Here is a 27,945-nt window from a genome sequence, read left to right on the forward strand (position 1 = left end):
GCAAAAGTGACAAAGGCTTAGAGGTGTGAAGAAGAGCTTGGTACTTTCAGGATGAGTAAGTCCTGAAGTGTGCCCAGAGAAATGAGACAGGAAATGAGCACAGGTTAGCAAGACCCAGGTCCTGAAAGTCCTTCGACGCCTGTTAAAGAGTTTAGTTTTACTCTGGGGCAATAGGGAGGAAGCATTTGAAAGACTTTAACTGTGGAAGGACTTGACCAAATTTGCATTTAAAACCGTCTCCCTGACTGCAGGCCTGAGGGTAAGTGCCCGGAGATGAGTCCGGGGGAGGAACTGGTTAGGAAATGTTCAGTTTTCCAAAGAAAGAACCGAAGGGGTGATCTGGTGACTTAGCACAGGGGAGAGAGTTTAATGAACTAGGGGGATTTGGTAAGAAATTTGTTGTAAAAAATTCTGCACCCTGGGTTTCCCTGGTGGCGCAGTAGTTGAGAGTCCGCCTGCCGATGCAGGGGACGCGGGTTCGTGCCCCGGTCCGGGAAGATCCCACATGCCGCGGAGCGGCTGGGCCCTGTGAGCCTTGGCCGCTGAGCCTGCGCGTCCGGAGCCTGTGCTCCGCAGCAGGAGAGGCCACAACAGTGAGAGGCCTGCGTACCGCAAAAAAAAAAAAAAAAATTCTGCACCCTAAATTATTAGTCTTTATTTTTTTCTTTCTCCCTTTTCTTCCTTTCTTCCTTCCTTCCTTCTCCTCCCTCCCTCCCTCTTTCTTTTCTTTCTTTCTTTCCTTCTTTTTTCTAGACGTGATAAATAGCCAAGGATTTAAGTGATGAATAGCTGGAGCTAAAAACCTGTGAGCATTGAAAATTGTTGACTACTTAAAGCAAAGGGAAACAGTATCTTCAGGACTTCGGGTCAATAAAATCAAAAATGAAAAGAAGAGAAGGTCTTTTTTGGCTGAAAACTCTGAAAGACCATTTTTTTCTGAAGCTACAACTTCATTTTTTAACATTTCCATTTTTGTGGAAGGGGGTGGGTAAACACTTAACAACAAAAAAGAAACCCTCCTGATTTGATATTGCATATTCCTCATCTGCCGTCTCCTCCCTTCCTGTGCCTGTGACCCTCCCCAAACCGGTCTAAGGCTCACTGATTCTGAAAGGCGTGAACCTCCTTGACTCTGATGGATGTGCTGATAGTACAGTGACTGCAACACAAAGAAACCAGATAGCAAACAGGTCGATTCTGCCTTTCTATGTGACAACTTAAAGGGGTTTTTTGTTGTTGTTGTTTGTTTTCTAAGTTAAAAAAAAATATTAACTGCAAGTTGTAAATTTTGGTTTAGAGAGTACAAATTTTAGTTTGAAAATGAAATATTTTTCTAAATTTGTATAAGAAGTTTAAACTGAGACTTACTTTTCCTTTTTGTTATTCTAAACACTAATGAATGAATCAAGTTACTTCATGATTATTACTATTACCAAGTATTGCATTGATTATACTTTTGTTTATCCTGAAGAGAGTGTTAAATCACATGCTCTGGGGACCAGATACGTTAGATTTTTGGTTAAGAGTTTGATATGATATCGCTTATATGTGGAATCTAAAAAAAAAATGATACAAATGAACTTATTTACCCAACAGAAACAGGCTCACAGACTTAGAGAACAAACTTATGCTTACCAGGGGAAGGGTGGTGGGGAGGGATAGATTGGGAGTTTGGGATTGACATGTACACACTGCTATATTTAAAATAGATAACCAACCAACAAACAAAGAAAGTGCCATCAGAGCAAATTCAGATTCTGCCACATTGTGGCAGACCTTGGGCAAGTGATTTACCTCCCAAACCCAGGGTTTATCATCTGTGAAATGCGAATTATCCTAGTTCCTGTCTCATAAGGTTATTGAGAAGTAAAATTGTCCTGGCACATAGAAAAAAGAAAAGCCATTGCCTATAGGAAGTTCAGGTCTTCTGAGCAGGAGCTGTCTTTACTCCTTGCTTGGCACCCTGTAAATAAACCCCCTACTTTGCTGAAAAAACAGAGTTTGGGGAGAGGAGGAAGTAGCAAATGAGACTGAGAAGAATGGCCAGTTAGGAAACTCAAGATTATGATGCACTAGAGAACCATAAAGTGTTTCAGGGAGAACGTTAGCGGCATCTGGGTGCATCACTGTGATAGGTGTAAGAGGCAAACTGAGAAGTATCTATAGGATTTAACAACACTCAGGTCACAGTGACCGACAAGCAATTATAGTGGAGTGGAGGGCACAAAGCCTGACTAGAATGGTTGTAAAAAAAGCCACCAGGGGGAGAATGGGAGTCCGTGGCTATTAACATACAATCCACTTGTATGCGTGAATTCAAGACACTGAAAGTAGATAAACAGATCTTTAAACTTAGAGAGTTTAATAAAAAGAATAGTGGGATAAAGAAGAAGGAAGGAAATGAGGGAAAATTAAGCAGAGTAGAAAAAAATTTAAGTTAATCATTAAAATCCAAATCTAAGTTCTTTGAAATGATGAATAAAGACAATGAAGGAAAAGAAGAGAAATAAGCATCATGGTGGGAAATATTATCCAATGGGGGTTCTGCTGCTGTAGCAAAGGAAAGACTCCTTTAATCAGAATACCAGCAATCTGGGGAGGTGGTAGACTCAACGTCCCCACAAAAGTATCTCCAAAGATTCTGCTCGGCCATGAACCTTTTAAAGGGAAGGAGGGAAGTAATCCCAGTTAATCACTGAGATAGGGTCAGGGTTGTCACCATACCCAGCTGTGTGCAGGCTTGTGGACTCCTCATGATTCCGCTCTAGACGTTATCTTGTTCACACAGCTTGGTCATACAGTTTGTTCAGGAGTTTACTGAGGGGAAGCTAGGGAAGAGATCTGGTCATTGGTTAATTACTTAATCTTCATTTCTACTTCTTTGATCCAAGGAAAGAACCGACAAATTAAGCAAGGTATTGTGTGATTAAAAGATTTAAAAGGTGTGCCAGAGATGAGTAGAGCATGAGGGGTGCCTGTTTTAAAAGCTAGTTACGGGCTTCCCTGGTGGCGCAGTGGTTGAGAGTCCGCCTGCCGATGCAGGGGACATGGGATCGTGCCCGGCTCTGGGAAGATCCCACATGCCGCGGAGCGGCTGGGCCCGTGAGCCATGGCCGCTGAGCCTGCGCGTCCGGAGCCTGTGCTCCACAACGGGAGGGGCCACAGCAGTGAGAGGCCCGCGTACCGCAAAAAAAAAAAAAAGCTAGTTACAATATAGCTTTGCTAAAGTGACGCGAAAGTGACACGAGACAAAAGGGCTTCCTGCTGAGGGCGGTTTCCTGCTAAGAGCTGCTTACAGAAAGGGGGACATAACTGTGTGTGTTTTAGTTTCTACATATATGAGAATTTTTTTGTGTATATTATGTTATTAACCGCTAATTTAATTAAAATTTTTTTCAGAGCATGTAGTGTATATAATATCAATTGTCCAAATTCTGTGGTAACTTTATCTAGGTCTAGTTTATGTTTAGTCTTTTTTTAAAGTTTCATGTGTGTTTATGAAGAATATTTATTCACGATTTGTCAAGTGGACAATTTTATATAATATATGTATATATGTGTATATATGTATATATACACCCTTATTAAGTCAAACATTAATTATATTTTTTAAATCTGTAATTCGTCTAATTTTTGGATTACTTAACCTAAAATTATTAAAATACATATGTTATATTTCTGCCTATAATGATGTCTGTACCCTTTTTTCTCTGTAGTTTTGTCTGTTGACCTTCTGAGAGCATCTCTGACACTAGTTTAACCCTCGGGGAAACACTGCATTTGTTCACTCCCCCTACACTCTTATAAGGTTTAAGCTCACTTTTCTATTTTTCTTTCATGAAGGAAACTGGGAGTGGTCATGACAAGAGCCTTCTTTCACTTATGGCAAGTTTAGAGTGATAGATTGAATTACTGGTCCCAATTCTCTGCTTTGGAGAATGGCCTCACGATAGGCAGAGTGCACTTGCACACTCCTTGACTTTAGGCTTGTCCAAGTGACTTGCATTGGTCAGTAGGGTAGTAGTAGATTTGATGCAAATGGAGGTTTGAATGGTACTTGTGTGGAGCTTGCCCTCTTAAGCTCCAACAATCTGCCATGAAACGAGTATATCCCAGGCAGCCACTGACATTCAGCCTAGCCCCCAGAATGAGACACATGTCACAGACCAGATGCTGTGAGCATTAGCTGGTCCACGAAGGATGAGAGGTACGTGAAATGAAATTGAACCTTAACTTCAGCATGGATCCTAGAACCCAGAACCTGGATAGAGTTCAGTCTTCCCTGGCCAAGTGAAGTCAATTCATGAATCAATGAGATGAGAATAAATAATTGTTATTTGAAGCCACCGAAATTGGGTGGTTTGTTACATATTGCAGTTGTGCCTATACCTGGCTAATATGCCCAGCAAATCATTAAAATATGTTTTATTTAATGTGTAGATACTTAAGCAAAGAAGGAGTCTTCACAATATCTACTAGAAACAGAAAAACAATTTTCCATTACTTGGTCCTACTTCCTACAATGATGTATGCTTCTTCATCCAGAAGAGTTAGTTGAAAAGCCTTAACCTACATATCAAGTTATGTAACAAAATTATATAACTTAGTAATTTATATAATCACATATATATCAAACTGCAAGTAACACAGAGCATGGCTGCAGTGCGTTTCTGGTATCAACCACCAAGCAGCTCAGCCTGACCAGGTGTTAGATGCTGTCTGGGGACTTCTTAACAACAATTACCCTACTTGCGTAGATAGGACAGAGTGAATTGTGATTGCTCTAGGTCAGTTTTAGTAATTCAACTACACCTGCGGGAGACTGACTTGGAAATAGACAGACACATGATCTACCCCTTGTCCATGATGTAATAACTATCATTTACTGAGCATTTACCATGTGCCAGGCACTGTGCTAAAGATATTTCATTGATTAACCCAATCTCCAAAGCAACTTAAGAGATTCGCACTAATCTTATCCCACTGGGATAAGTTAAATGGCAGGGATAAGATATAGACCTAGGTGATTTTCAGGGTCTGCACTAGTCACCATGCCTCTCCTTTGCCACGTCTATTCATTCTTTCACCCAACCAGCAGACTGACATCCTTGGAGATTCGGCGTGCCATGGTCTGTATAGGTGGAATGGAGGAGAGAATAAGAACACAAGGTGACCCCTCTTCCTGAGATTTGCACTTTAGTCAGGGGAAAAAACATGTTAACAAGTAAGCGGATTGTGTGTATATGTGTGTATAATATAAAACTGGAAGAGAGAGAGTCTGGGGTGATGAGTTTGGAGTTTATTTTAAATAGGATTATCTGGAAAGACTTCTCTGAGTAGATGCCCTTTGAGAAAAGAGTAGATTCCACTGAGGGAGTGACAATGGGGAAGAACAAATCTGACTCCACACTGGATCTGTTTCTTTAACCTTTGTATTCTATTGCTTTCGCTACAAGTTAGTCACTAAAGGGATGTTGCCTTCAGCTTAAAGTAAACATAATGGCCCATCTCCAGGACATTGCCTCCTATACCTGAGTGTTAAGCTAAAATACCTTTGTTTAGCTCACTGGAAACACCCTGACCAGGCGCAACTGTGAATAACCGCAGGAAAGAAGAAATTAACACATCCCCTCCAGAGTCTGGGTGGAACCAGGATAAGTTTGCAACAACGTGTTGCCTTTTTTACTTTACCTCCTCACCTCCGCCTCTTTGCTCTATAAAAGAAACTAACATCCAAACCCAGGCAAGATGGGTCTTTGGGACACCAGTCCACCATCTTCTTGGTCTGCTGGCTTTCCTAATCAAGTCGCTACTTCTTGCTCCACAAGTCATCTCTTGATTTATTGGCCTGTGGTGCAGAGGGCAGTACGAGCTTGGACTCAGTAACAGTGTCAAGATCTTGAGGAACAGCATTTTATTTATGTATTTATTTTGGCCCCGCTGTGCAGCATGTGGGGTCTTAGCTCCGTGACCAGGGATCGAACTCCCACCCCCTGCAGTGGAAGCACAGAATCCTAACCACTGGACCACCAGGAAAGTCCCAGAAGATCATTTTAGAGATACTCTGTTGTACTGTTTGATTCCTTGCATCAGATGATATTCATAACTATAGAGATTTTTGAAACTTTATTGCCCAGACTACTATACATATTCTGCTTTGCTGTAATTTTGATGCAACTAGCAGTTGCACATGGTTCTTCTTAAGGCACTGCCAATTCTGGTCATATCAGTGACTGCTGGATGGGGTTTTGCAAACCTCTGTGCCTCTCAACAGGGAAAAGACCACCTTCCTATCTGAGGCATAACTCAAACACTCTGCTACTTTAATTTTAAATATGAAGTCAATGCCAGAAAAAACAATACACACAAACTTTACTTAAAATTCCAGATGCTCTGCTAAACAATCTTCTTTAATTATCTCACTGCTCACAACCACCCTGTGATGTGTCTGCTATGAAAACTCTTGAGATTTGGCTATTTCCTCTCACTATTGGACTGGTCATACAGCAGTCATTAAAAGTCATCTCCTTCTTGCTAGCTTTTTATTTCACTGTTCACAACTGCTCTCCACGGATTTTAGGGTTGGCTGCTGATACACCTGTTATGGATGTATTATAGAATGTAAAAGTAAAACTGAGACAGGCTTGAGAGAGATTTTGGTTTGGGAGAACAGGATTTTGACGAAATTAGTACTTATCCCCATCACTCCTAGGGTAGATGGATAGAAAATGTCTGTGCAGAGGAGTTTGTCCATTGAGGTTGCCAAACCTACAGAGAATGCAGTGGTAGCATGAAGGAGGCCCAGATAAGCATAGCTTTCCAGTTCTTTCTACTAAACATGATGCTTAGAAAGAGGCTTCCTTCCTGGGAAATATCCTGTCCTGTGGTGCTGACATGTTCCAGAGGATTAAACTCAGGCATAAATGTCAGCGTTATGTTTCCATGTGGATTATCTTCTATGTGAAAAACGCATTTTTAAAAAATATTTCCTTAAGACCATAAAATTTTCTTCAACTTTCTTTAATTTCTGCTAGTTACAGTTTCAGATCAGTTTTGTGGCATCACATTTTGTTGTTATCCCTCCTAAAAATTGTTTTAAAATATTTCTTTTTTATCCATCTTTGTATTTTGGGGGGATTTTTTAAAATCACCATCATCATCATATTTTTAAGTGGCCACAAAATTAACATATAGTTCTTATATCTCATAAATTATAGTATCTCCTTTTGTCCAGTGTTGCAGGGTTGTCATGCTATTCTTTCTACGTTTAAGTTAAAATAGAGACCAAGTTTCACTGCCTTTATCTGATCAGCCTTGATAGCTCACAGTAATGGCCAATGATAGAGGTTAAGTTTACGATAATGATTAAGTTTAAGATTTTGAGAAATTTGTAAAGGCTTAATTCAGTTTCACATAGTGTTAAGAGAGCATCACACTTGGACTCACATGACCTGTATTCAAAATGCTTGTGCAGTCTGCAACATAGGATGAGTGCTTTTTTATTCTCCAGGCTTCAATTTTCTCATTTGTGAAATGAATCTCTGGCTTCTCTTTCCGCACCACTAACTCAGTGGCCAGCTTTCCCTCAAAATAATGCTGCTTCACTCAGTGACTCAATTGTCCTGTAAAAATCACACCAACCTCCTTTCAAAAATTATTTGAGGACATCATTGAAGAGTCCATGAGAAACCAGTAACACTGATTGTCTTGAAGGAGAGGAACAGCAAGGCTGGGAGACAAGAGGAGAAATGAGATTTTTCATTGCACCCTATAAACCTCATGACTTTTGTCCATATAGACTTACTACCTGTTATCACAAGGAAACAAACAAAAAGCAAAATTATAAATAGGAGAAGTGACCTGCGGGGGAAAAAGCAGTCTGCTCTGTTCGGTTCTATGGTTACGGTGACTCAAAACAACACTTTACTGAAGTTGTAAGGGTAGAAAAAATATCATTAGAATTTTCTTCTGTCTTTACTATTCTACCAATAGGAAGAAGACCTAATGAGCAACAAAACAGCCAGAAGAAAGACTGAAAAATATGAATAACGTATTAAGCCTCTCAGCATTGGAATTCTTGCATTTATTCAATATTTGTTTGGTGTATATATTTCAGTGAGAACACTGACAAATCTAGAGCTAACACTTGAGATCCTAACAGTCTTACCACACACACCCTAGGAAGATGTTCCGCAAAATATTTACTCCCATCTTACCATAGGCCCCAAACATTAACTGAGCAGTTACTATATGCCAGGCATGATGCTACCCTCCGTGGGTAAAGACATGTACTCATTTATTTTTACAAAGATTTAAGGCAGAAAATGAGAGACCTTGTTTCCAGTTCTTTGGGAAACAGGATCCAATTCAACACTAATTTTTTGTAATCGCTTTGAGTCAATAGACACATTTTAAACCCTCTTGTACATTTTTGACAAATAATCATGAATTTTTTTTTGAAAGTATTCCGGAGGAAAGTTGTGTTTGAACACCTGTTCAGTGGAATTAACAGATTGTAATATAGAGTGAATGGTATCTATTCTGGCCATTGCTTATTCTGCCACATAGACATGGAAACATTTTATTTTGTTAAGGATAATTAATCTGTACTAATACTTCTCAGAGAAGTGAATACATAAGAATCATATTTTAAAATGTACTTTAATTTTGGAAAAATATCCTTTGCTATGTACTGTTAAACATGTTTATGTCAACATAAATAGTACAAAAGTTACAACCATGACTTATATTCCATGAATATTCCTTAACTACCTGCACTGAGATTCAAAACTGAAAAATAAAAAAAGCACCTCATTATACCATAAATTGAACTCCATGGTCTCTACCCAGACCCTCTGCAATCTCAAAACCTCTCAGTGATTTCTGAAAATCGCCCCACTTTGGGAAGAGAAAAAAAGTCTTGGCATTTAATTCAGGACCAGACAAGATAAAGAGAAGTGAGCCATTTAGCTTTTGAATGATGGATGATCATGGGTTTACGTTTTAGATAAGATTTCTAAGAGAATGACTTAAATATAGGTTTTTACTGGGAAAATCTTAATGAATTCTCACTCTCCTTTTTCCCCTTGACTGATATTCCTGCCCAGCTGGAGACTCTCAATTTAATGAGGTGATACTCTATTTCTGAGCAGCAGGTCCTGCTTTGAAACAGTCCTGTTCTCTTCTGAAAACTCGAAGATGCTTTCATGCAAGGACTACCGATTAAGAAATTAGTCCTTCAAATGAAGAAAAGAAAAGTTCCATAAGGGGCTTAGCATTGAGAAAGTTTAATTTTTAAAGAAAAAATCCTCCCCTTCCCTAATCTTCCTGGATGCTCTGACTTTGAAGGTATTTCCATTAACAGTAACCATAGTTCTATGCTTTATTTTCAGTCATCATCTTATATTTCTGAATCTGTAATTTTCATTTCATAGAGATAACAGGCGAAAGGGCATTTCTGACCTTCTGAATAATTAATCATAACTTTCTAGCAGTGCATTCCAAAAAGCCAGGAGGGAATAAGTATTTACAATAAAAGCTGAAGAGTAAGGATGTGACTTACTGAGTTATCTCAGTTATTCAGACACATACATGGACCACCTGAACTTGGAAATTTACCTAACCTAACCTTAACCCTCCTAACCCTACCCCTAGCCCCCAACCCCATGGTTTTGAGCTTAAATTATAGATGTCTTTTGTATCTGTTTGACAGAGGGATGGTTTAAGTGTCCTTTAAAATGCTTTTTATAGTATAATAGTTTATTGGTCAAGAATTAATGACTGATTCTAAGAATGACCTCAACGAAAATTAGCATGAGTCTATTCAAGTTCTATTCTACTCTCGTACTTTCCACTATAATTATTTTCAGACTCTAGAAAAAATTTATTATCTGCTATTTATTTTTGAAACATCTACAAGAGTAAATGGTAGATCTTAAATGTATTATACGTATAGAAGATTTAATTACAATTTAACCGTTAAACATTCTTTAAAAATCTTTGTTGAACTGTTGCCACTCCTCCTCTCTCAATGTAAGGGCAATACAAATTAAAATTAAGAGCTTAATTCTCCTGATTAAAAATAAAGAATTTACTTAGGAAAACATGTGCCTGTAAGTTCGTTCTTTTTTTTTTTTTTTTTTTTTTTTATTGTGGTACGTGGGCCTCTCACTGTCGTGGCCTCTCCCGTTGCGGGGCACAGGCTCCGGATGCACAGGCTCTAGAGGCCATGGCTCACGGGCCCAGCCGCTCCACGGCATGTGGGATCCTCCTGGACCGGGACACGAACCCGTGTCCCCTGCATTGGCAGGCGGACTCTCAACCACTGTGCCACCAGGGAAGTCTTGTGCCTGTAAGTTCTTTCTGTCTCTGAAATGTATGTAAATCTTTTTACAAGCTAAATAGGCCTCTTGACAACTTTACAACCCTAGAATATCTTTCTCCAGGCCCTGGGAACCGTCTCCTTGAAATAAAATCATCTAGGAAGATATGTTCCTATCTCCCAGTTTCAGGCAAGGGTAGGAACCTAACTTTGGTGGGCACCTGACTCCAAGTTGCAAAACTGCTTCTGTCATAAAGATATGAGGAGTTTATTTTCCTTTGGATAAAGCCAATTAACTAACAAATGGTAACCTCCATTAACAAGTGTATTTAGGATGAACTATGTGTGACAAATAGAACTGTCAACTTAAGGACAAGTTATTGATTATTGAGGACGTAGGAAAGAATTTTCTCTCCCCTTCAAAGGTTCCTTTGGCTGGTCTAATTATCAAATCGACCTGAGACAGATTAACAGGAAAAAAGTAAAATTTAATTTTGTATGTATGTGAACCTCACATATCTAAGAGGTTCAAAGACCTCCACATACATGAGAGGTTTATTTAAAGACAGGTAGGTGGGCTTCCCTGGTGGCGCAGTGGTTGAGAGTCCGCTTGCTGATTCAGGGGACATGGGTTTGTGCCCCGGTCCGGGAGGATCCCGCATGCCGCGGAGTGGCTGGGCCCGTCAGCCGTGGCCGCTGAGCCTGCGCGCCCGGAGCCAGAGGCCGCAAGAGTGAGAGGCCCGCGTACCGCAAAATAAATAAATAAAGACATAGGTAAAATGAGGTGTATATGCCATCCTAAGCTAAGGAATGAGATAGGGACCTGGGGTTTCTAAGGACAGGAGGGTAAGTCAGAGGATGATAAGAAGAAGAGTAGATGCTGGGTAATTAGATGTTTGCCCTGCCATACAGTGGGCCACTCAGATAAAGTTTATCAGTTTATCTCTGGTAGTAACTATTATGCTGGGAAGGACCCCCAATTTAAGTCCTTCTAGATAGTTAAAGGGAGGCAGAGTTTTCTCTTGAGCCTGGAGTGTCTCTATTGCCTTTGGCTCAACATAATCCACATGTCAAGGTGCCACACTTTGGGAAGCTCTTTCTGAAGCCCTTCAAGAACAAATATGTAATGGATTCTATGGGCGTTGTTATATAAAATGTGAGATTTTTTCTTTCTTTGAAGTCTGAGCAGATGGCCTGTGATGTACATCACATTCTGGTTTAATGCTAATTCAATAATAAGACTGTTTTCTTTCTCTATTACCTTTTTGAAGAGGTCTTCTGGGTTGGGAGAAGGTTTTGTTTTTAATTATATTTCCCCAACATCAACAATAATACTCCCCCCATTACTCTCTCCCCACATACAATTCACACAATTTCTACAGAAATAGCCTGTGACAAATCTGGGGACCAAGGGAGGCAGGAACTCAAGTACTGGATCTCTAAAATACCACAATGATAACTTTTACTAAACCTTATGCTCATGTGACAGGGAAGAAGATAGTGACAATGGGTAAAAAGTGCATCGCACACTGAGAACATGCACCTGTGGCCATCATTTATCGTGGAGATTACTGGACAGTGGTGGTGAGATTTGTCTCTTCTCTCGATTTCTGGGACACTAAAAGGAGTGTAGCTAGCCAGTGTCACAAAGAATGAGTTAAATATGTTTTTTATCTTATGTACCTCTTTTTCTTAAATTTATTTGCCTTTTTCTTCCATATAAACGTAATATTTCCACCTCTTCCCAATAATAATAGTAAAGGACAGAACAGAGAAGCCCAAACACATTTTTTTCCCAACAGTTATTTTGCCAAATATGTCTCCTTTTGACATCCATTTCTTGTGAAATCCCAACTAAAGTATTTTGTGTACATCTTTGTGATCTTTAAGTGGAAATGACAATGTTCCCTGCTGTTAACCTGGGTGTGTTAGGATATGCGCAGCCAGGGTCTTTGTCTCACCGAAAATGGGAGAAAAATCTTACAAGTCATTGTTTTAGGAAGTGTTAGAAAAGCAAACACAGTCGTTAAGCACAGTTAGTGACTATTTTCCTTTATTCTGTACATAATAGATTTGTTTTCTTTCTGTTTCTTTTCACAGGAGTCAATAGCCTTGATAATCCTTCTTTTGGGTTCAATTTCAAAGAAGTTGTGCCTGCTTTTAAACTTTCAAAGTCAGGCTTAATTATTCAAGTAGATGCTGACTGCTCTGTGAGACTGTCAGACAGAAACTACTTAAGGAAAAACCACTCACCCCATGGTGAGCTCAGTTCCTCCAGAGAAGAAAATTTCTGGAGAAATGTCTGGCACCAGTCGCTAACGTGCACTGTTAAAATACTACAAAAAAATCGTGTAGTTTTCTTAGGTTTAAGTTTCACATATCATCAATTCACAGATGAGGACTCTTCTATAATATGTGGTCAGGTAGTAACATTTACAATGAAATACTTTATCCAGAGAGTCCAATTATCTATCATTTGGCTTTTAAAATACCATGGTCATAATAAATCCTAGTGTTTATACTCCTCTAATAATACGGCTGTTGGAATTCTCCTACCTTCACAAAAGCCATCTGGTTCTGATTTTCCCAGAGAATTTCAATAGAAAAAGAAGTCTGAATACTATATCAGAGCAACCCTGCTTACACAAACTTTTGAGAGATGTAATCAAGGGCTTCCGACCCTTAAAAATAATATAAAAATGGTTACGTACCTATTCCAGCTCAAAAATAACTCCTCAGCAATGTTTCATGCTAATCTGTCCTTAACTTAATTTAGTGCTGTGATTTCATATTGCAATACATGTATCAGAGATTATTTCTGATAACATAATGAGGTTTAATTTAAACTTTGTAATTACAAGTTCAAAATTAGCTTTGTTGCCAGGGTCTTGACTGTGTTCTGTTCTAATGATAAGATAAGGGGGTAAAGTTCTGATATATCTGTCTCTAATTCTTCCAAGGGTCAGAACTAGTGTGGAGGAAACCCCAGTACATTTGGAGAGCAGCATATCCCTGTGAATTCTGCTATCCATTCCACAGGTAACTAGGGACTTGGGTCCGGTGTCCTGTACTAGTCTGGGACTGAGGCTACAGAGATTCCCTATGGATCTTTGACCTTGATATTCTAGTGAAGGACAGAGAAGCAGAGTGCTCTGGGAGCCCAGAGGAGGGGTGCCTGGGAGGGGCTACTCAGGGTGAGGGAGGGAAAAACATGTGACAAGAGGATACAGGGCACTTCAGCAAAGGGGAGCAGAGGTGGGGAGGCGTTGGGCAGCATTTTACACAGAGGGCACTTGGCACAGTTAGGAGGCCTCCTCAGAGGGAACAGGGGCTGCAAAGGGCTAGTGGCAGGTGATGGTGGGGGGAGAAGTAGGCAAAGGCCAGTCCAGACGAGCATATGTGACACTACAGACCTCTATCCCCAGATGATGAAGGTATGCTTTACTGGTCTCTTGTGAATACATTTATTAACATCAGTAATATGCCTGGTTTATAATTGATAATGAATAATAATAATATAATATTTTAAAAGCTTTTATCAGTTTTAAGCTACTATGTGTATAATATAAATATATATATACAGTTGGGTGTGAATGTGCAGGTCCACTTATACATGCATTTTTTCCAATAAATACATACTACAGTACTATACAATCCTTGGTTGGTTGAATTGTTAGATGCAGAACTGAAGATTACTGTACATTGTATGTGGATTTTCCACTGTGCGTGAGTCGGCATCCCTAAGCCCCGTGTTGTTCAAGGGTCATCTGCAGTCTTAATCCTCCCAGCTAATATTAGTGCAAAGTCAGTTGACATATATGTTCTTATGATGCACACAGAAACATTGCAAACTGAATAGGCACAAATTTCTTTCTTTCTTTCTTTTTGTTTTTACTTTTTGTTTTAAGTTCAATTATTTAGTCTTTTAAAAAAAATTTTGTTGGAGTATAGTTGATTTTCAACGGTGTGTTAGTTATAGGTGTACAGCAAAGTGAATGAGTTATACATACACATATATCCATTCTCTTTTAGATTCTTTTCCCATACAGGTCATTACAGAGTATTGAGTAGAGTTCCCTGTGCTATACAGTAGGTCCTTATTAGTTATCTATTTTATATATAGCAGTGTGTATATGTCAATCCCAGTCTCCCAATTTATCCCCTCCTCTTCCCCCCGGTAACCATAAATTTATTTTCAACCTCTGTGACTCTATTTGTGTTTTGTAAATAAGTTCATTTGTGTCATAGTTTAGATTCCACATATAAGTGATATCGTATGATATTTGTCTTTCTCTGTCTGACTTCACTTCACTTGGTATGATAATCTCTAGGTCCATCCATGCTACTGCAAATGGCATTATTTCGTTCTTTTTTATGGCTGAGTAACATTCCATTCTATATATGTGATTTCTTTCTTTTGTATAAATCAGATGTAAGAAGCTTGCTATTTGTATATTTTAGAGAAAAAACAAAACTCTGGGTTTTTTTGCCTTTTTGAAAAAGTATTTTCAAAGACTGACTCATAATCAGTCATTTCATATGAGGGTTTTTGACTCTTCCCAGCTCCATTTTCTCACAACTACCGCTCTTTATTTAACAGTGCATCAAGCCAGACTTCAGTAAAATGCCGTGGAGTAGGTCTCTGAGTCTGACTTGTGCTTCTCTGGCAGCACCAGGCCTTACTCTAGGCAATATGTGTTGGTTGAACCCAGGTGGGCGTGGGATCATGCAGTGATGTCCAGCCCTGACTGCTCATTTGAATCAGCTGAGGGCCTTTTAATGTAGCATCTTAAGCAAAAGAGAAAAAGTAAAGTGTTTTACTTTTTGAGAATGACATTCTGAGAACAGAAATATTGCAACATTGAGAAACCAACTAGCAAATTTAGCCTCAAGCTCTACTATTTATCATTTCTGACCTGTAGAATCAACTCTATTCCAGAAAACTGACAGGTGCAGGGCTTGACTTATGATTTACTTATGCCAAGACCTAAAAGAAACTTTTAAGACCCTAGAAACTGATAGCTCATATACTGACCTATAAGATATTGGATCAATGAAATTCAAAGTAAATTCACACTTGAGCTGCAAAACCACATTGTACTAAACAAAGTCAACTATCTCAATGTCTTGTTTAAAATATTTCATATCTTGTCATTAGACTGCATTTTAATAAGATGGCCTGAAATGATTTGGAGGCACAGAGATTTAGGAATAATTAAAAAAATAACCCAAAACCCTGTTCTTTCCAAAGCTTATTATAACCACTTTTTCTAATTGCTTAAAATAAGATCATCTCGGTCATGCCAGTTGTGAGTAAATTAATTAATTCATTTTAGGAATGAAAAAAAAATCTGGAGAATATAACTACCACTGAGCAGATTGCTCTTTGTGCTTTTAAGAAATGGAAAAATAATGCATTGATAAATAACCACCATAGATAAATTTGTCTTGGCTTTATTAAAATCAGATTTCCCCCCAACATTAGTTATATTTAATATTCTTAACTCTCAAGGTAAACAATGATAATAGTTTGGTATATATTCTTTCACACCTTTCTCTGTACTTCTACAGATATATGCTAACATATATGGGTGTTTTTTAATAATTCCTATTTTAAAAAATTTATTTTTATTTTATTTATTTTATTTTTGGCTGTGTTGGGTCTTCACTGTTGTGTGCGGGCTTTCTCTAGTTGCGGCGAGCAGGGGCTACTCTTCGTTGTGGTGCACGGGCTTCTCATTGTGGTGGCTTCTCTTGTTGTGGAGCACAGGCTCTAGGTGCACGGGCTTCAGTAGTTGTGGCACGCAGCCTCCGTAGTTGTGGCCCGCAGGCTGTAGAGCACAGGCTCAGTAGTTGTGGTGCACGGGCTTAGCTGCTCCACCGCATGTGGGATCTTCCCAGACCAGGGCTCGAACCCGTGTCCCTTGCATTGGAAGGCGGATTCTTAACCACTGCGCTACCAGAGAAGCCCTTAGATGGGCTTTTTTTATGGGCTTTTGTTTCCTATTTACAAAAACAGAATCTTAATTAACATATTATTACTTTTACTTTATTATTATTGCATACTATTACTTATTATTAGTCTGCAATCTGCTTTCTTTGAAATCAACTGTACCAAGGTATAGTTTACATACAATAAAGCACTCTCATTTTAAGTGAACAGTTCAATGAGGTTTGATATAAACTTATGTAACCATCATTATAGTCAACATATAGAACATTTTCATCACCTCAAAACATTCCTTTGTGCCCAAAGCATCTCCCACCCAACACCCTGACCCAAGCAAACACTGATATGATGTACTTTTTGTTACTGTAGATTAGATTTGTCTTTTCTAGAGTTTCATGTACCTAGAATTACAAAGTATACATCCTTTTGTGTCTGCATTCTTTTGTTCAGCATGATGTTTTTGAGATTCATCCATGTTGTTGTGTATATCAGTAGTTTACTACTTTCTATTGCTAGGTAGTATTAGTTTATATGAATATACCACAATTGTTCTTATATTTCCCTGGTGATAGACATTGAGGTTATTTCCAGTTTGAGCTATTATAAGTGTATCTGCTGTGAATATTCTGGAACAAGTCTTTGTGAGAATGTATACATATTTTTTCTCTTGGGTAAGCACCTAGGAGTGGAATTTCTGGATCATATGGTAGGTATGTAAGAAAGTACCAGACTGTTTTCCAAAGTAGTTGTACCATTTTACCAGCAAGGAATGAGAGTTACAGTTTCTCCATATCCTTTCTCACCAACGCTTGGTATCAATACTGGGTTTTGTTTGTTTGTTTGTTTAACCATTTTAATGAATCTGTAGTGGTGTCTCTACAATGAGATTTTGTTTGAGTAACTGTTTGAAATTAAAGGGAAGAAGAATGATTTTGATTAAGATGTTAGAAATTAATGTATGATACTAACTTGTTAATCCTATAAATACTCTCCTCTTCTCTTGGAAGTAAGGGTGCAGAAAGACCAGTCATTATAATCCTTTATGGCCTCATGCAATTTCTTCACTAGAAGCTGGAGAGCCAGTTCAGATTCAAGTGCTAAAACAATATGCTTTTACTCTTCATTTGGGACTGTAACAATTAGGATACAGACAGTTGCAAGTAACATCAGTGGCTTAAACCTAAGGACACATTGATTACTTAACCTGAAGCAAAAGGCATGTTGTCCCTAGGGTATTAGTTTTCCCACAGTGGCAGGACTGTGACTGATGCTAAGCAACACCATGACTTTTTGGCTCTTCCCCCTCAGGGTTCCAAAAAGGCTGCAACAATTTTAGCATCATTTCTTATGTGACCACCTGTGTGGTAGGAAGTAGCATAGTTGGGCAGTATGAGATTCCTCTGACTGACTGGACTCTCAGTCCTTTCCAGAAGCCCCCAGCTGACTTCCCCACAGTTCCCATTAAAAGAGCCAGACCTGGAGGCCACTCCCACAATAGAATATAGGATGTGAGCCTCCCTGGCCTCTGTAGTTGGAGGTAGTTCAGGCAGGAGGGCATGGGAGGGCCTGGTGGCAGCCGTTCCTACCATGGGTGTTACAGAGACTTTTGGAAGGAAGCACATTCTAGAGAACAGTGAGACACACCACTATGGTGTGAATAAAAACAGTAGCTGGATTACCTGAACTGTTAAATTAAACATGCCTAATGAATCTTTCTGAGCTGCTCTGCTTCTAGCAAGCATATCTCTTCCTGTCAGTCATGTGAGGTCTTAAGTAATAGGGACTCCACATCTACACACCGATCTGGGTCAGAATATCCAGGGAAGGTTGCTGAAGGCATATCTCTGGGTTTGCAAACCCTGGATAACTGGATTGTTCAGCCCTGAATTTGGGTATCATTTGGAAGGAGAAAACTTTTAAATTCCTTCTTAGTAGGGAAACTTATTCTTAGCACCTTCACTTCCACCACCTTGTTTTAGGACTTCATTACCTCTTTCCTAAATAATTGTAATAGCCTCTTGACTGATTCCCCTCACCCATCCTTCCTGCCTTCAAGTTATATTGCAAAGATCTACCAAAATAACATAAGAGCAATGATTATCACACACATTTAGTGACCTGCTCTGTCTACAAGATAAAATCAAATCTTCTTTTCTGGCATTGATCTTCTTTTTCACATTTTGGCTCTAATATGCAATTTCAGCCCCATCTCTCATCATACTTCAGCCAAGCTGGGGTCCTCACATTTCCCTTTCTGTCACCTGTGATTGCCCATCTGTTCCTTTGTTTATCCCATTTCTGTTTCCTGGAATAAAATTCACCATGTCTGTATGGAAAAGTCCTTCCTATTGCAAGTGGAAAGCTGCCATTTTTTCCATGTCCAACATACATTTTTCAGAGACCAACATCCAAATTTTTTAACTCTGCTCCAGCTATTCACAATTTGTGGGAAGATTGGTCAACGTGAGATGTCTACTCTGGGAACAGGTGGGTGTGGGACCCAAGACAGACTTGTGGACCCTTCCAGAAAGGTGCCTGTTAAACAGGTAGCACCAAACACAAATGGCATTCACCCATGATGTAATCACCCCAGAGGCAGCACCCTGATGAGAATCTCTGTTCATTTTCCTTTCAGAGCCCAGCCCTTGGAAGCCTCTAAGCTTACTGCCTTTCTGAGCATGGCTGTTCCACCCCCTTTCTCTGAGTTGCCTCACTCACTTCCTGTACCTCACTTTTTGTTATATTTCTTAGGCAGAGTAAATTGTGTTTCATGCAAGCAAAGGTTCTGGTCCCCTGTTTCAAAGACTGAGTCAATATCTCTGAGTGCTTTCCACAGTATTCTGAACAGACGTGCTTTCCTACTGTGCACAATTTTTCTTTGTGTGGTCACTTTTGCTTCCTTGTATAACAGTTATCTGTGCAGGTTATTGACGTGTTCTGACGAGGATGTGATGTGAGTCTGTCAGAGACGGAAACCGCATCTCAGTCATTTCTGCACCTGGTCGCCATCATCAGCACTCTGGAGCTCTCTGTGGAAGGAATAAGGACAGTTTTTGCCAGGACTCTCTTGTGTTTTGATACATTGCCTCACAAGCTTGGTTATTTCCTGAATGTTCCATGTCTTGGCAAAATATGTGTATTAGGATGTCTCTGGCTGCTGTAACAAATTAACACAAATATAATGGCTTAAAACAACATATATCTGTCCCTTTCTAGTGATGGAAGCCAGACATCTGAAATCAGTGTCCCTGGGCTAACGTCAGTGTATCAGCAGGGCTGGGTTCTTCTAGAGGTGCCGGGGAAAGTGATTTCCTTGGCTTTTCCAGCTTCTGGTGGCCACCTGCATTCTTTGTCTCACGGCCTCTTCCCCACAGCGTTCCAACCTCTTGTCTCTGGCCAGGGATCGGCAGCCCAAGAATGAGGAACTGGCATTGGGCAGGTCCTTTCTTCTCTGTGGGGCTGTCATGGGCGGAACTGTGTCCCCCTCAAATTCACATGTTGAAGTCCTAACCCCAGCACCTCAGAATGTGACTGTATTTGGAGACAGAGCCATTAAAGAGGCAATTAAGGTATAATGAAATGAGATCACTAGTGTGAACTCTAATTCAATATGAATGGTGTCCCCATAAGAAGAGGAGATTAGGACACATACACACAGAAAGAAGATCAGGTTAGAACGCATCTATCCATAAGCTGAGGATAGCAATCTCAGGAGGAACCAACCCGGCCAACACCTTGATCGTGGACTTCCAGCCTCCAGAATTGTGAGGCTATAAATTTCTATTGTTTAAGCTACCCAGTTGCTGCTACTATGTTACAGCAGACCTAGTGATACAGACTGAATGTTTATGTCCCCCCAAAATTCATATGTTGAAGCCTAATTTCCAATATAATGGGATTTGGGAGTGAGGCTTTGGAGGGTAATTAGGTGATGAATATTATTAGTGCCCTTATAAAAGAAACCCCAGAGAGTTCCCTTGCCTCTTCTGCAAAGCAAGGACACAGCAAAAAGACCACCCTCCCTGAAGTGGGAAGCTCTCACTGGGCACCAAGTACACTGGCGCCTTTATCGCAGACTTCCAGTCTTCCAATCTGTGAGAAACAGATTTCTGCTGTTTATAAGCCACCAGTCTATGGCATTTTGTTACAGCAGCCCAAATGCACTAAGACACCTCGCTAACTAATACAGGGGCATAGTGTGTCGAGCAGGGAAACTCAGTTGAAGCCTAGTAGCTCCATTGGCTGAACTGGAAAACATCTGAGAGATGAAGAGAGAAGGCTCAACTCAATGGCCACAGGGACACAAGGCTCTTTCCAGGGTCACATGAGGCCTTGGCTCAGGAACCCAAGAGTTTCCAGAACCTTGGTCAGGGTTGATTCACATTTGGTTTAGGCCCAGCCTGCAAGTGAAAGTCCCATAGCTTGTGGGTCTGTAAAGGCTTTATGATGAGTAAGTTATGAAATATTTTTTTGTGTTGCTTTTGTGTATCTAGAAAATAATGGACAATGCTTGTGATGCAACACAAATAAAAAAGCACTGCTTAAAACTATATAATCTATATGAAATTAAATTAAAAATTTGTCCATATCGATGTAAAAGTATATTTTAAGTTCTCCTCAATTTCTCTTACAATTGTTCCTGGGGGGCTCAGGGGTGCTATGCATTTTCCAACAATTCTAGAAGAGTCTGCAGTTTACCAAAGCACACAAAATTCAAAGCACTGTTTAAATATAAGTTTATAAATTTTAAAAAAGTTTAGTAGAGGTAACTGAGTGTTATCTAAATGTTAAGGAGGATATTATGAATCAAAAGAGCCTACATCTATGGAAAAGAAAATATCATTTGTTACCTATCAAGTCTCACCTCTTCATGTACTGTCAGGTCACATTCCTGGATTTTTTGTCAGGTTTTGATTTGTTCCTCATAAGTCATCTTTTTATCTTTTCATGAGTTCATTAGAAAGAGTGTAAAACCATGATTCCTCAGGCACAATTTCCTCCAACAAGGTGGCTGGGGACAGTTTTAATAAAACATTCATTTCAGGTCAGCTTGCTGTTCATGGTGCAGTCAGCTGGTCTGGGAACCGATGCTTCTTTTTGGTGTTATTGACATTAGGACAGGAAGCACTAAGCAAAGTCTGAATGTATGTCCTGATCTGGAAATATCTTTAAAGACTTATTGGGCCAGATACCCTGAACGTTCCTATTTAAAATCATGCAATACAAATAAATACCCATTCCCTTGATGATACTGACAAACAGAAAATAAGCAACCTCTCAAGTTTTTCCTGAAATCGCCCTCAACTTCTCTGGACCTTGCTCATAGGGTTCTTAACAGTAAATGACTTAAGCAAACATGCCGAATATCTCATCTTATTTTTCTCATTATCCTACCCTCCTGTCTGTCAGAGGGAACAGGACTGGTAAGCTTGCCAGTCACTGTTAATAAATAATGGAACAAAGAAAAATGTTCTGGGGCTCCCCTGGTGGCGCAGTGGTTGAGAGTCCACCTGCCGATGCAGGGGACACGGGTTTGTGTCCTGGTTCAGGAAGATCCCACATGCCGCAGAGTGGCTGGGCCCGTGAGCCATGGCCGCTGAGCCTGCGCATCCGGAGCCTGTGCTCTGCAACGGGAGAGGTCACAACAGTGAGAGGCCCGCATACCGCAAAAAAAAAAAAAAAAGAAAAATGTTCTGGGTAGTATTAGCTATAATTTTTTTCAGTATGGGCCATATGCCAGACAGCAGCCTGGGCACTCTCATGCTTTGTTTTCACAATATTTCAGCAAAGCTAGTATGAACTGATCCATTTTACAGAAGGAGCAGGATAAAATAATTGTCAAGGCACTTTCTGAGTCAACATGCCTTCCCTATATGGCACTGAATCTAACTGAGGATGGGGTGCTGAGGAATTGGGTCTTGTGGATATTGCGCCACCATGATTGAATTGTATGTAAATATGTGTTTAATTAACCATCTTTCCACTAGACTTGAGTTTCACGAAGGCAGGGATGGTGAATGACTTTTGGGAATGTATTCCCAAAATATGGTAAGAGTTCTGGGACTTAAGGGAGGTTCAAGCCATATTTAAGAACGAATGAGTGTATTGGGTTTTCAGTGCTCCTAACATCTCTACTGAGAAGACTGCCTCGAATAGCAACCTCTACTATGGAGTGAACCCACCATCTGCTTACTCTTCATCCTGCACCAGTTTACTCTTATTTACCAGATTCCACTCACAGTTGCTGGCTCTGTCTCCTTTACTCTGAGGGACCTGCCCTCCCATCTTGGCTTAACAGTTGCTGTAACATTTGGGAAAGAGGAAGGTTTGTCTCTCATCTGCTTTCAGGCCACCCACTTGTCTGCGGTTCCTTGAGTATCTGTATCATGACTGACCCCCACGTTCTTTAAAGGCTGTGGGTCACCAGCTTCGCACTGGATTGTGCAATCTTCAGACCTCAGTTTCCCTCATGTGATGCTGATCTCTTGAAAACAGACACCGAGAGTCCTTGATGTTCCAGGTGGACACACATCAGCTCACACGAGCTCTTCCTGCCCAAAGGAGTAGCAGGTGTGGCCCATTTGGGGTTCAGTGTCCAGAGGGTCATTGGTGGGTAAAACATGTGTTATCTATGGACAAACTTGGATACAGCAAGAGAACTGACCATGGAGAGAAAGAGAAGCCTCTCCCTAAGATTCCCATAATGAGCAGGGGGGCCCACCCTCACAAGGCGAGAATTCACCAGGAGACAGATCAGCTTCTTCTCTTACTGCTTCTCCACATTCATAACCTACTCCATGGACCTCCTGGGAAAATACCACCACCTCCACCCTCAAAACCAGTGTCATGTGCCTGTCTATGACAGCAAGCAATGCAACCTTACACTTACACCAGGATTCAGATTTAAACTTGTTTACTACCTTTTATTGATCTTTCAGTGGAGAAAGTGTGCTTCTACCAGCCATCTTTGCTAACGGTACTGGAAAATAGAGAATGATTTGTAAGGTTAAAGAGAATAAATCTTGCTAAAAGTGATCGTAACTTTCATTTTAGACACAGAAAAATGTGAAATAAACCCAATGGCTAGTATTGGATTTATTTTCCTGAGTTCTGTTATATATAAGCGTTAAATCTTTGTGTAAGCCATTTGCATACAAACGCTGGACGTGCCCCCAGTGGGGTGCAAACTTGGTGACACAGTTACACTGGAAGAAGCCTAAGTGACTGAATTACATAATTATACCATTTGCAGTGATAGCATTTGACTCTTCTCATTGGAAAAAAATGTATTGGTACCATTTTTGCATTTTTCCGTTGAATATTCTTCAGGGGTTACATTTTTTTCTTTGTGGTTTTGGGCTTGCTGAGAACTCCTCACCTCCTGCATATGTAGCTATAAAAGGACTTGTGTGTCCCTTGTGGCTTATTAAGGTCAAGATGCTATTAGGTATAGCCTGGTCATTTAAGGTTTTAATTTCCATGCCCATTTTCTCAAGTGCTCCTGTAGTTTGGCATCCTTAAGCAACTAGGCTAATGAGGTCCTTTACCCTTGGAGATCACTTTTTTTGAAAGGAGAAATTCTCTCACCTCTGTTGGGTTTCATCTTCTCAGTCAACTTTCACATCAAGGTGGGAATCACAGTGCTGTAGCGAGACCAGCCTCTTCCAGGTCTAGATTGAGCATGAAAGCCACCTATGAAGCTTTCTCTTGTTTTGTTTCTGTGTTTCTTCAAAGCTGTTCTGTCACCTGTATATTCTGATTAAGCAGTTCAAGCTCCCCTTGCATCTTTGCAGTGGGGTCCTGACATCAGGGCAGCCTTCAGGAGCCCATGCTCAGAAGGATCCCGGGAGTGGGATCCTGCCATTGTTGGCTTGAGTCTTAATTTTTAAAGAAAGGGCTCTGCATTTTCATTTTGCACTGGAACCCACAAATTCTGTAGCTGGTTCTGCCTAGAGTCGAGACCTAGGTAACCTCCTGAAGCAGGCTTAGCATTAGTCCTAATCACTTCTTCCACCTTGACTTTGTAGGAATCTCCAAGTTTCTCCATGACATCCTCTTTGGGATTCATGTCTCACCTTTTTGAAATTTCTGCCTTCTTTGGGGGTCAGTGAGCTGGGAGGATAGTACTCAATTATCTCAGGAATAGCTTACTGGCTAATGCGTTACCCAGCCCAGCCGTGTGACATTTTACATGGGAAGAGTGGTGACTAATGATGACCAATTCTGGAATTTCAGATGTCCCACATGAATTGTGTGATACTTTCGTCTAGAGGGAAATGTGTTCACCCCTAGTGGTAACTGCCAAGGACACTTTTCAAGTACCTACCCTGTGTAAATGCTGGTCCCTTACTGTATTTATTCTCTCCTTATCTCTCCCTCCCACTTCCACGCTCCATCCAAAGGACATGCTTAGTGAACGTCTGGACTATTTTAAATAAATGAAATGCTCCGTGTCCAGACTATTCTGCAGAGAGGAGAAAGGGGTCAAGAACTGCAAATCTGAGGGAGAATTAAGAAAATAGCTCTGACTTCTCAAGGTGCTGGCACCTGCTCATCCCCCATTTACAAACCCTCCCTGTTCTGTGTCCTAGTTTCTCTTTCCCTGTCATCACCCTCTGTCTCTCCTTCCTCTCAGCTACTCTCTTCAGGATCCCTTCTGCGGAATCACTGTTTGGGTACAAAGTTGTCTTTCTTTTCTTTAGTGGGAGGAGGAAGTGCCTATTCTCCATCTTCGTCCATCTGCAAATGTGGCCTTGGGTGTCTCCCTGAGATGCTTGGTTAGAATCTCTCACCTTCTGGGCATGCTCCCTATAAAAACACTCATGTATACCTTGGGACACCTTTGCCTGAGAACTCCCATCTGGGGCTAAAGATTAATTTAAATCTGCTTCTTATAATATATCGACGTGGCTGTTGTATCTTGGTCAAGACATATTTTCCTTTTTGTAACACAGGGCTTCTGAAAGTGTCCACTTTCTCCCCTGGTTTCTAGTTATGACCTACTTATATTAACCCAGCAGGAAGCATCCCCTAATCTGGATTATGTTGGTGTTTATTAAAGGAAATTTTAACCAAATAATATGCATTTTTGCAGTTTCATATTATAGTATTCAAAGTTGAAACATGTTACCTTCCTGCTATCACATTTAAATATGGAGCAGGGAATGGACATCTCCCAAAGAAACTCCATGTTCTTTCTTTGATGTTTAAAATTCTATAAATATCTCATATTGTCTACTTTCTGAAAAAATAGTCTGCCTCAGCTCCAGTAATGAGCCCTTCATTTATAGTGATTAATTTTTAATGTTAAAGATTAGTGTAAGAACCTGTTTAAACATTTGCCAGGAGCTAAAAAATTAATTTAAAATAATTGATTTGAAAGCCTGTAGAGACATTCGTTTCAAGGTCAGATTCCCTGGCAAACATTCAGCCACTTCTGTGAAGATCTGGATGGTCCTGGAAAAGTAGAGTCAATCATCACAGTGAGGTGTGCTTTAAAGGGCACTTAAAACCTGCACCCAGAAGTCCATTTCACTGGGCTGCTGTGGAGATTCCTGCTGCCTTATCTTATCCCCACAGTTATTCCCATGGTTACCTGGCTAACTATGCTTTACCTATGCAATGCAGTTTTTTTTAAAGAGTGAGATATAGCTATATAGCCAAGATACATGACTACTTTAAAAAGAAAAATCAGAAGCGTGTGGAGTTTGATTATTGTTTTAGTAACAGTTTTTGCATGACATATTTTTTCTGGAAGGAGACATTGGAAACGTAGTAGCGGTTAATATTACAAAGAGATTGAACTTTGTGGTTTTATTTTATTAATTATAAATTTTTGAACTGTTTGAACTTGTAATCATTAGCACAAGTAACATTTTTATTAACATCAATATGGTGTGTATTCATACAGGCATAGCTTATGCAGAAATACCCCAACATCTCAAGGACTTCACATCACAAAAGATTATTTCTCACTCCATGTGGATTGGCAGGAGGTCTTGGCCCTCATGGTGGAGGTCCTGCCATCTGGACCACATGGCCAGATGGACGAGGGAGAGAGGCTGGATTGGAATCAGCACAAGCTCTCCAACCAGGAAGCAGTAAGTAGGCATGACACTCCTACTCAAATTCTGTTCCCTGGTACTGGTTTCAAGACCCTACCCAATTGCAAGGAAGGCTGAGAATTATAAACGTCCTTTAAATAATTCCCAACCTTAGGGGACATTACTGTGTTAGGCAGATAGATATTGTTTCTGAGACTACAACAGATGGCATAAAAATGTTTCTTGGGGGGCGCCTCTGATAACTGGCATTTTCCTGTTACTACAATGTAATGGTTTCATGTGCTATGTCCTATTTACCATTTCAGTGAGGATACTTCCATTTCAGGTGTGGCTCTGGCAATATGGCTGCCAGATCTCTTAATATCATGTCCTCGTGCAACTACATTAAATGGTATGAAGAGAAATTTTTTTACTTACTAGTTTCTCTTAGTCAGCATATTAATAAGGGTTAGGTTCAGCTGTATGGCTCCAAAAGCTAAATTTTGCAGTGGCTCAAATACACGAGATGAAATACTATCAAGCTGATGGAAGCAGGGGTGTTCTTACACTTTTATAACTCTATCAAGTCCCAGGTTTCTTGCACTATTACACTCTGCCAACCCTAGGGTTTGCCTTGTACACCATGGTACATGGTGGCCACAGGAGGCTCAGTAGTTATACCTGCTTCATACAAGCAGGGATAAGAAAAGAAACTAATAAAAAGAGACAAAGTTCTACACATGCTGTCTTTTGAGGGAGATTCCCAGGAGCTTCCCCTGACTCTTTGCTTACTCACCATTTTCCAGAGCTCAGTGATATCATCCTACTTGATTGGGAGAACCTTGATAACACTACAGAATACCATACTGTTTTTGTAGGATGCTTAAAAACGCTTTCATCTTCTATTTTCAAATATGAACCTGGCCTTTAACTAGAGGATTGTTGGAGTGTTTGGTGACACTGATTCCAGAGTTTTGCCTCTGTGTTTCTGTGAGACTTCTAGCACTGATACTTATTAGCCACTTAGAAAATTTAGTGTGTGTCATTCTTCCCAGATGTTACTTTCCCAGTGGTTTCCACTGAATAGAACCTGGGCCTTTTAGAGGGCCATTGACTGAGATCATAGTCAGAAATTGAACCTTGAAAAACTAATAATTAGTATCAGTTAGGATAAGCCAAGCTTATCAAAAGAGTTTACTAATACCCCAAATATGGAGATAAATAAGCACAGGAGGAATGGTAGAAGTAGAAGGCCCAAATTTTGAAACCTCTAATAAAACAACAGTTAGGTAACTGACTGCCAGCCATGGCTGCTAATACAATAGCATCAGTGAACAGTTGATTGTTATCTGGGTGATGGATATACTAGGCAGAAGCACTGAAACACACTAATTGTAACATCAGTAAGAGTGGCATAAAGAGAAACTATTTATCCTCTGATAACGATGCAACTGAGAAGCACTAATGAAACAGATTTTTGGCATCATTACCACCTGCACCATATGGACTGAAAATAGAGTGTTTTCCTAAAGGAGTACCCCCAAATCTACATCTTTCCAAAAGCATAGTTGGGTACGAATTGGGAGGAACTGCATGTTGTGTTGAACCAGAATATCTCTTCCTTGTTTCTA

Source organism: Pseudorca crassidens, chromosome 3, assembly GCF_039906515.1.
Source record: "Pseudorca crassidens isolate mPseCra1 chromosome 3, mPseCra1.hap1, whole genome shotgun sequence".
Taxonomy (NCBI): domain Eukaryota; kingdom Metazoa; phylum Chordata; class Mammalia; order Artiodactyla; family Delphinidae; genus Pseudorca; species Pseudorca crassidens.